This window comes from Melanerpes formicivorus, unplaced genomic scaffold (genome assembly GCF_026170545.1).
Source record: "Melanerpes formicivorus ecotype bairdi unplaced genomic scaffold, bMelFor1.0.p_v2 SCAF_1412, whole genome shotgun sequence".
In the NCBI taxonomy this organism is placed as follows: Eukaryota; Metazoa; Chordata; class Aves; order Piciformes; family Picidae; genus Melanerpes; species Melanerpes formicivorus.
This window is the reverse complement of record NW_027143764.1, coordinates 1-7,952: the sequence shown is the minus strand read 5'-3', so window position 1 is coordinate 7,952 and position 7,952 is coordinate 1. Positions and strand designations below refer to the sequence as shown.

General features: G+C 44.1%; 1 long non-coding RNA gene across 2 annotated transcripts; it reads right to left on the bottom strand.

The window, feature by feature from the left end:
• Positions 1–255: 255 nt before the first annotated feature.
• LOC137461193 (uncharacterized) lies at positions 256–7,658 on the bottom strand. 2 transcript variants are annotated; one of them, XR_010993268.1, is made up of 4 exons: positions 7,593–7,658; positions 6,161–6,290; positions 3,236–3,397; positions 256–741 (listed from the first exon to the last, which is right to left on the bottom strand). It is a non-coding gene; the product is annotated as an uncharacterized lncRNA (long non-coding RNA). The 2 variants fall into 2 exon arrangements; XR_010993269.1 differs by having other exon boundaries at positions 3,240–3,397.
• Positions 7,659–7,952: the final 294 nt, after the last annotated feature.

Here is a 7,952-nt window from a genome sequence, read left to right as displayed (position 1 = left end):
ACAATAGTTTCCATCTAGTGCTTCACTGTGAAAAGGAGAGAGAGAAGGGGGCGGGAAGTGAAGATGTTGGATGTGATTTCTCTTATTTATTAATAGAGAAGTAAACCCACTAGTCCTGTCCATGAATTCGCCTTGATTTGCGCTGTTATAAGAGAAAAGATGCAGATTCTTCAGTCCAATGCATTTATTCTTCCAGATTCAGGAAAACTGCACATTCAGAGCTCTAATGCAACACCAAGAACAAGACACTCTTCCCTCTTTACAAGTCTCCATTTTATTGCTGCTGGTTGTGAAGGATCTGTGATCACAAGGATGTAGGTGAGGAAAATGAATGGCTTGCAAATTCTGTTTTGACTGTCTGGACTATTTCAGGGTAAAGAAAATGAAACATTAACTATACTTACAGTGTGCACAGCCCATGTACAGACAGATACAGCTTATGTTCCTGAGTACCAGTAATACCTACAAAATAGATCAGGTATGCAACTGAATCAATCCTGGCTTGTGCTGCTTATTACTTAATTGGTGGGGAAAAGAGAGGATTTTTGGAAAGAGAATTTTCACCACTGTGTTCTTCTGGATCAGTTTGAAGAGGATTTTCCATCTGGACTTCCAAATGTTTCTCTGAAATCACAAGTTTCCTTCTGTTCTGCACATCATTCTCTGTGGAGAGCAGAGAGGGGGCCAGTCTTTCAGCCAGTTCACTTTGCACTTTGTCATCCACATCTTTGCAGGTCTTTTCTGTAATAATAAATAAAATCACAGGGTAAGACTGCAGACTCTTAGGATCATAGAATGGTCTGGGTTGGAAGGAGCCTCCAGGGGTCATCTAGTCCAATTCCCCCTTCAGTAAGCAGGGACATCCCCAACTAGATCAGGTTGCTGAGAGCCCTGTTGAGCCTCTCCTTGAATATCTCCAGGCATGGGGCCTCAACCACCTCCCTGGGCAACCTGTTCTAGTGTTCCACCACCCTCATTGTGTAGAATGTGTTCTTAACATCCAATCTAAATCTGCTCTTCTCTAGCTTGAAGCCATTACCCCTGGTCCTGTCCCTGCAGGCCTTTGTAAACAGTCTCTCTCCAGCTATCCTGTAGGCTCCTTCAGGTATTGGAAGGCTGCTATTAGGTCTCCCTGGAGCCTTCTCTTCTACAGGCAGAACAACCCCAGCTCCCTCAGCCTCTCCTTGTAGCAGAGCTGCTCCAACCCCCTGATCATTTTCGTGGCCCTCCTCTGGACCCTCTCCACCAGCTCCATGCCCTTCCTATATTGAGGGCTCCAGAGCTGGATGCAGTACTCCAGGTGAGGTTTTATCAGAGCAGAGCAGAGTGGCAGAATCACCTCTCTGGATATGCTGGCACATCTTTTGATGCAGCCCAGATACACACACAATCAGAACAAAGACATGAAAAATCAGTATTCTGGGATCTTATGACCACCACTGATACAATAGAATTAGAATACAACAGAATTAACCAGGTTGGAAAAGACCTTGGAGATCATTGAGTCCAACCTATCACCCAACACCATCTAATCAACTAAACCAAGCATCCCATCAAGTCTCTTCCTAAACACCTCCAGTGATGGTGACTCCACCACCTTCCTGGGCAGCCCATCCCAATGGCCAATTACTCTTTCTGTGAAGAACTTCTTCCTAATATCCAGCCTAAACCTCCCCTGGCACAGCTTGAGACTGGAAGAGACCAACCCCTGCCTGGCTACAACCTCCCTTCAGGTAGGTGTAGACAGCAATAAGGTCTCCTCAAATGATGAATTCTTTTGCTCTGAAAGTGAAGTGCCCTCTGCTGTGGTGTCAGATGCCATAACTATTTTGCTGTCAGTAGGGAAAAGATCTTCGTCTACAAAGCTTTGGTACTGCCAGACTTCTTAGCGGCAGCTGCTATAAGGCTTCAGGAGTGCATGCCTGCAAAAGTGAGAAATAGTAGCTCCATCCACCATATTCCACTGGCCATCCATTATCTGCACACTGTACTGTTGAGGCCAAACCTAAAACTCAGAGCAGGGCACCTATGGTTTATGCTAAAACAACCCTGTCTGGTTTAAGCTGTAGTCAAGGACCTGTAACCAAGGAGACAGAGTTAATTATGAAACAAAGAAGAGTGTTATATAACCAGCCTATAAAATAGCTAAAATAGTTCCATATAAGGAGGAGAAGGAACAGTCCAACTTATGGTCATCTGGAACACTGGGGGCCCTGACCACCTGAGAGCACCACAACCTGAAGATGAAAAGAGCATGCACAAGGAGGAGGGGGCTTATGTACAATGATGCTTGGCAATAATTTGTGGAGATCTGATTAAAATGTAACATTTTGATCTATATAATAAGAAGCTTCAAGCCAGTTTCTTATGCAGGGTAGGTGGAGCTCTCCCCTGTGCCTCTGGCACTGTGATAATGAATGCCTGGTTCTTAATGCTGCATCGATACTAAGAAGTTTATTCCTTGCTTTTTGGTAACAGTGTCACATCACTTTACTTCATACAGATGATGTTACTATATCAAGACACACTGAACCTGATGTAAATCATAGAATTATAGAAGGCCTTACGTTGGAAGGGACCTTAGAGATAGAATAGCATAGAATGGAATGGAATGGAATGGAATGGAATGGAATGGAATGGAATGGAATGGAATGGAATAGAATAGAATAGAATAGAATAGAATAGAATAGAATAGAATAGAATAGAATAGAATAGAATAGAATAGAATAGAATAGAATAGAATGGAATGGAATGGAATGGAATAGAATAGAATAGAATAGAATAGAATAGAATAGAATAGAATAGAATAGAATAGAATTAACCAGGTTGGAAGAGACCTCAGAGATCATTGAGTCCAACCTATTACCCAACACCATCTAATCAACTAAACCATGGCACCAAGCACCCCATCCAGTCTCTTCCTAAACACCTCCAGGGATGGTGACTCCACCACCTCCCTGGGCAGCACATTCCAATGGCCAATCTCTCTTGCTGGGAAGAATTTCTTCCTAACTTCCAGCCTCAACCTCCCCTGGCACAGCTTGAGACTGTGTCCTCTTGTTCTGGTGCTGGTTGCCTGGGAGAAGAGACTAACCCCCATCTGGCTACAGCCTCCCTTCAGGTAGTTGTAGAGAGCAAGAAGGTCTCCCCTGAGCCTCCTCTTCTCCAGGCTAAGATCTTCTACTCCAACCTCCCCACCACAGGTAAACGAATTAGTTCTCCAGGCAGCACATACTCACGAATATTCTCTTCTTCTTTATTCTCTGGTGCAGTGAAAGGTCCATCACTGTGCCTCCTTGAAGTCTGTGTTTTCTGGTTTGCTCTGCATATTTCTGGTTCCTGGATCCATTCATGCTTCATTGCTTCATCGGGAGTCAAGCGCAGGGCAGGTTCCCACCTTAAATCCACAAACAGATATATGCCAATATTTCTAATAGTCTAATATTTCTAATATTACTTATATTATACTACAGCACTGGTTAGGTCACACCTTGTGTACTGTGTCCAGTTTGGGGCCCCTCAGTTTAGGAAGGATGTTGACTTGCTGGAAAGTTCGTCATTGGAATGTGCTGCCCAGGGAGGTGGTGGAGTCACCATCCCTGGAGGTGTTCAAGAGGAGATTGGACGTGGCACTTGGTGCCATGGTCTAGTCATGGGGTCTGTGTTGATGTTGGATTCGATGATCCTCGAGGTCTCTTCCAACCTTAGTTATACTGTGATACTGTGAAGGTGTCCAGAGAAGGGCAACAAAGCTGGGGAGGGGTCTGGATCACAGCCCTGTGAGGAGGGGCTGAGGGAGCTGGGGTTGCTTAGCCTGGAGAAGAGGAGGCTCAGGGGAGACCTTCTTGCTCTCTACAACTACCTGAAGGGAGGTTGTAGACAGGCAGAGGCTGGTCTCTTCTCCCAGGCAACCAGCACCAGAACAATAGGACACAGTCTCAAGCTGTGCCAGGGGAGGTTTAGGCTGGATGTGAGGAAGAAGTTCTACACAGAGAGAGTGATTGCCCATTGGGATGTCCTGCCCGGGGAGGTGGTGGAGTCACCATCATTGGAGGTGTTTAGGAAGAGACTTGATAGGGTGCTTGGTGCCATGGTTGATTTGATTAGGTGGTGTTGGATAATAGGTTGGACACAATGATCTTGAAGGTCTCTTCCAACCTGGTCTATTCTATTCTATTCTATTCTATTCTATTCTATTCTATTCTATTCTATTCTATTCTATTCTATTCTATTCTACTCTACTCTACTCTACTCTATTCTATTCTATTCTGCTTAATTTAAGCCAAAAGACTCTGCATTGTCTTCTGAAAATCAGGCCTTGAGGATATTTTCTGAGACAAAAGAATTATGCCTGGAAACAACGAATAATCTTAGGTGGCCTTCCCCATCCTTCAAAACCTGTGTGTTTTGCTGATCAAACTCTCTTCAGCATCAAATTCTTCTGACTATGCACTTCATGGTGTTATTAGAGTAGGGATCCCTACTGAATATTTGGTTTGTGTTTTTCACATTCCATCAGTGCAAGCCCCTAGAAAGGGAACATAAATGAGGCATAAGGCAATTCATTAAAAGATGTCTTCCCTCATTTAACTGCTTGAAACTACTGTAGAGACGTAAAGCAACAAAACCCATATGAGATCTTATTAGAGAAATTAAAGGTGAATTCTTAATTATTGTTTTTAATGGTCTCTACACTCTACAGGCTTCATTAACTCAGTTCCCACACCCACAAGTACCAAGTGGTCTGGCCAAGACCAGTTGTGTGTTGTAGAGAGGGCAAAGGTTCTCAGCTACTGAGTCACAGAATCAGAGAATGATAAAATCACGTAGAGTCATTGAATCATAGAATCATAGAAACAAAGAATTATAGACACATAGAATAATTGAATCATTGAATCACAGAATCATAGAAACAAAGAATCATAGATTCATAGAATGGTCTGGGTTGTAAAGGACCCCCAAGGTCATCTAGTCCAACTCCTACTGCAGTCAGCAGGGACATCCTCAACTGGATCAGGTTGCCCAGAGCCTTGTTGAGTCTTACCTTGAATACCTCTAGCGATAGGGCTTCATCTACCACCCTGAGCAACCTGTTCCAGTGTTCCACCACCCTCATGCTAAAGAACTTGTCCTCATCACATCTTGATTGATCTCAGCTCCCATGAATTTTAGGCATGGTCTCTTTTCCCTTGAATTTTGGAATCATAGAATGGGTTTGGGTTGGAAGGGACCTCTGAAGGTCACCTAGTCCAACCGCCTCTCTGCAATAAGCAGGGGCATCCTCAACTAGGTCAGGCTGCCCAATATATGTTTTTCTTTTGGGCTAACAGGAAGGGGAAGTTTAGGCTGGAGGTTAGGAGGAAGTTTTACACAGAGAGAGTGACTGTCCATTGTAATGGGCTGCTCAGGGAGGTGGTGGAGTCACCATCACTGGAGGTGTTCAGGAGGAGACTTGACAGGGTGCTTGGTTGCATGGTTTAGTTGGTTGGGTGGTGTTGGATGATAGGTTGGACATGATGATCTTGAAGGTCTCTTCCAACTTGGTTAATTCTATTCTATTCTATTCTATTCTATTCTATTCTATTCTATTCTATTCTATTCTATTCTATTCTATTCTATTCTATTCTATTCTATTCTAAAATGAACGGCATGAGTGGTATTATAGAACCTTGTCCCATGCAATTAGCTTTGAGCTTTTTCACTGCTGTTCATCTGTGTTTTGGGCTTACCAGAGTGCAGGCTTCCTGCCTGGGACACAAACAGCACACCCTTCAGTGTTACCAGTGGGAGAAGTGTCCTGTTTGACGAGCCCATACCATTCTTTCAACCCCTGTTCTGCTGTTCCTTCCACTGCTCAAACACATGTACATTTCCATTCATACTGCATTCATATCCATCTGAATATTTCTGTTGCTAATCTCTACATGCAGCCTATTTGGCTCTGGTTTGTCTCATTTAATGACAACAATGGTAATGATGACATCAATAACAACAACAGTTATCCAAATGGTGCCATGTGGGGGGAAAAAAGCCCAACCAAACAAGATAACCTCAACAAAACTGCAAGACAGCCCCACCCCAAAACCTGAACAGATACAGAGATTTTAAAGGTAGAAGAGAATAAAAGCCAGCTGCAGAGAAGTCAAAACTATGAACTCACATTAGACATCCTTTCAGAAAGTCCAAGAAACCAGCATCATGGGTTTTCAGCACTGAGCTTAGATCCTTGGAGTCTGGACATCTCTTTTTCCCTTTGCTGTTTGTTATTGATTTAGGAAAACCTTTGGAATCTAGAAGGAAAAAACAAATAAATAAAGACATGATCAAAAATGACATTAAAAGTCCCTTACCAAATGTTTAAGAATTGCAAGAGCAGTATCCATAGCCCTCCCACCTGACTCCAGTTTTGCCCTGTTGGATTCATAGCCTACCAGCATTGTGGAAAACAGCACTGGCAAATTCCTAAACTACCTTTTTTTGTTGTTTCCTGTAATTTACACCAACAAATTAAACACAGAGGAGTGAACTTAGAGCAAATTAGTTCCCAAAGCCCACTGCATCCATATTAGCAATAACATGTTTAAGGATCAACAGGGCAATGGATTTTTCCAATCACCTTGGCAAGGAGAGGGCCATAACATGTGAAAAAGCACAGCACCCAGGTTCATTTGTAGGCCTCCTGTTACCCTATTTCTTCTCCCTTAGTGTTGTCAATTAAGAAGCATAGAATCAGAGAATTGTTAGGTTGGAAGGGACCTCAAAGATCATCTAGTTCCAACCCCTCTGCCATGGGCAGGGACACCTCACACTACAGCAGGTTGCTCACAGCCGCATCCAGCCTGGAATTAAATGCCCCCATGGATAAGGCTTCTACCACCTCCCCAGCCAACCTGTGCCAAATGTCTCACCACCCTCATGCTGAAAAACTTCCTAACCATCCAATCTGGATCTACCCATTTCTAGGTTTTTTTTTTCCATTCCCCCAGTCCTATCACTTCCTGACACCCTCAAAGTCCCTCCCCAGCTTTCTTGTAGCCCCCTTCAGATACTGGAAGGCCACAATTAGGTCTCCTCAGAGCCTTCTCTTCTCCAGACTGAACAGCCCCAACTCTCTCAGTCTGTCCTCATAGCAGAGCAGCTCCAGCCCTCTGATCATCCTCCTGGCCCTTCTCTGGACATGTTCCAGCACACACCCCTCCAGATCCTTCTTGTAATAAGTGCTCCAGAACTGGGCACAGAGCTCCAGGTGGGGTCTCACCAGAGTGGAGCAGAGGGGGAGAATCACCTTCCTCGACCTGCTGGCCATGCTTCTCTCGATGCAGCCCAGGATGGGATTGGCTTTCTGGCTGCAAGTGCACACTGGTGTCTCATGTTGAGCTTCTCATCCACCAGCACCCCCAAGTCCTTTTTTTCAGGGCTGCTCTCAAACCAGTCCCTGCTGAGCCTGTATCAGTGATTGGGATTGCCCCCGACCCAGAAGCAGAACTTAGGAAGCTTAAGTTCTCTGAGCCTACTCTTTCTTGGTGCTCTAAGTAGTGATTAGCTAGCAGTAAGGAATCCAGCAATGACAACAAAAAGCCAGGAGCAGTTACCAAAGAACGTTCTCTTCCTTGATGAAGCCTGGATAAAATCAGCTGGTGGAAGTCCCAATACCTTCAACAGAGAAAGTGAATTTATGGAGTTATTCCTCATTTCATAAACGTGCATTAAAAACCACCAGAAGAGATGTGGTATCACAACCCTCCCCTTGAAAAGAAGCTGAATGTCACGACAGGCTGTGAAATGTCTACAAAACATTTCCTATTGTGCCTGATGGTCAAAAGCAATTAAAAAGGATTCCTTAGAAATGTCTGCACACAGAAAATGTTAGCTTAGAAAGGATGACACTGGGACCTTCACTACCAGAGAAGGCTCTAACAAAAAAGGTCTCTCTTAATGACAGCTACATGCAG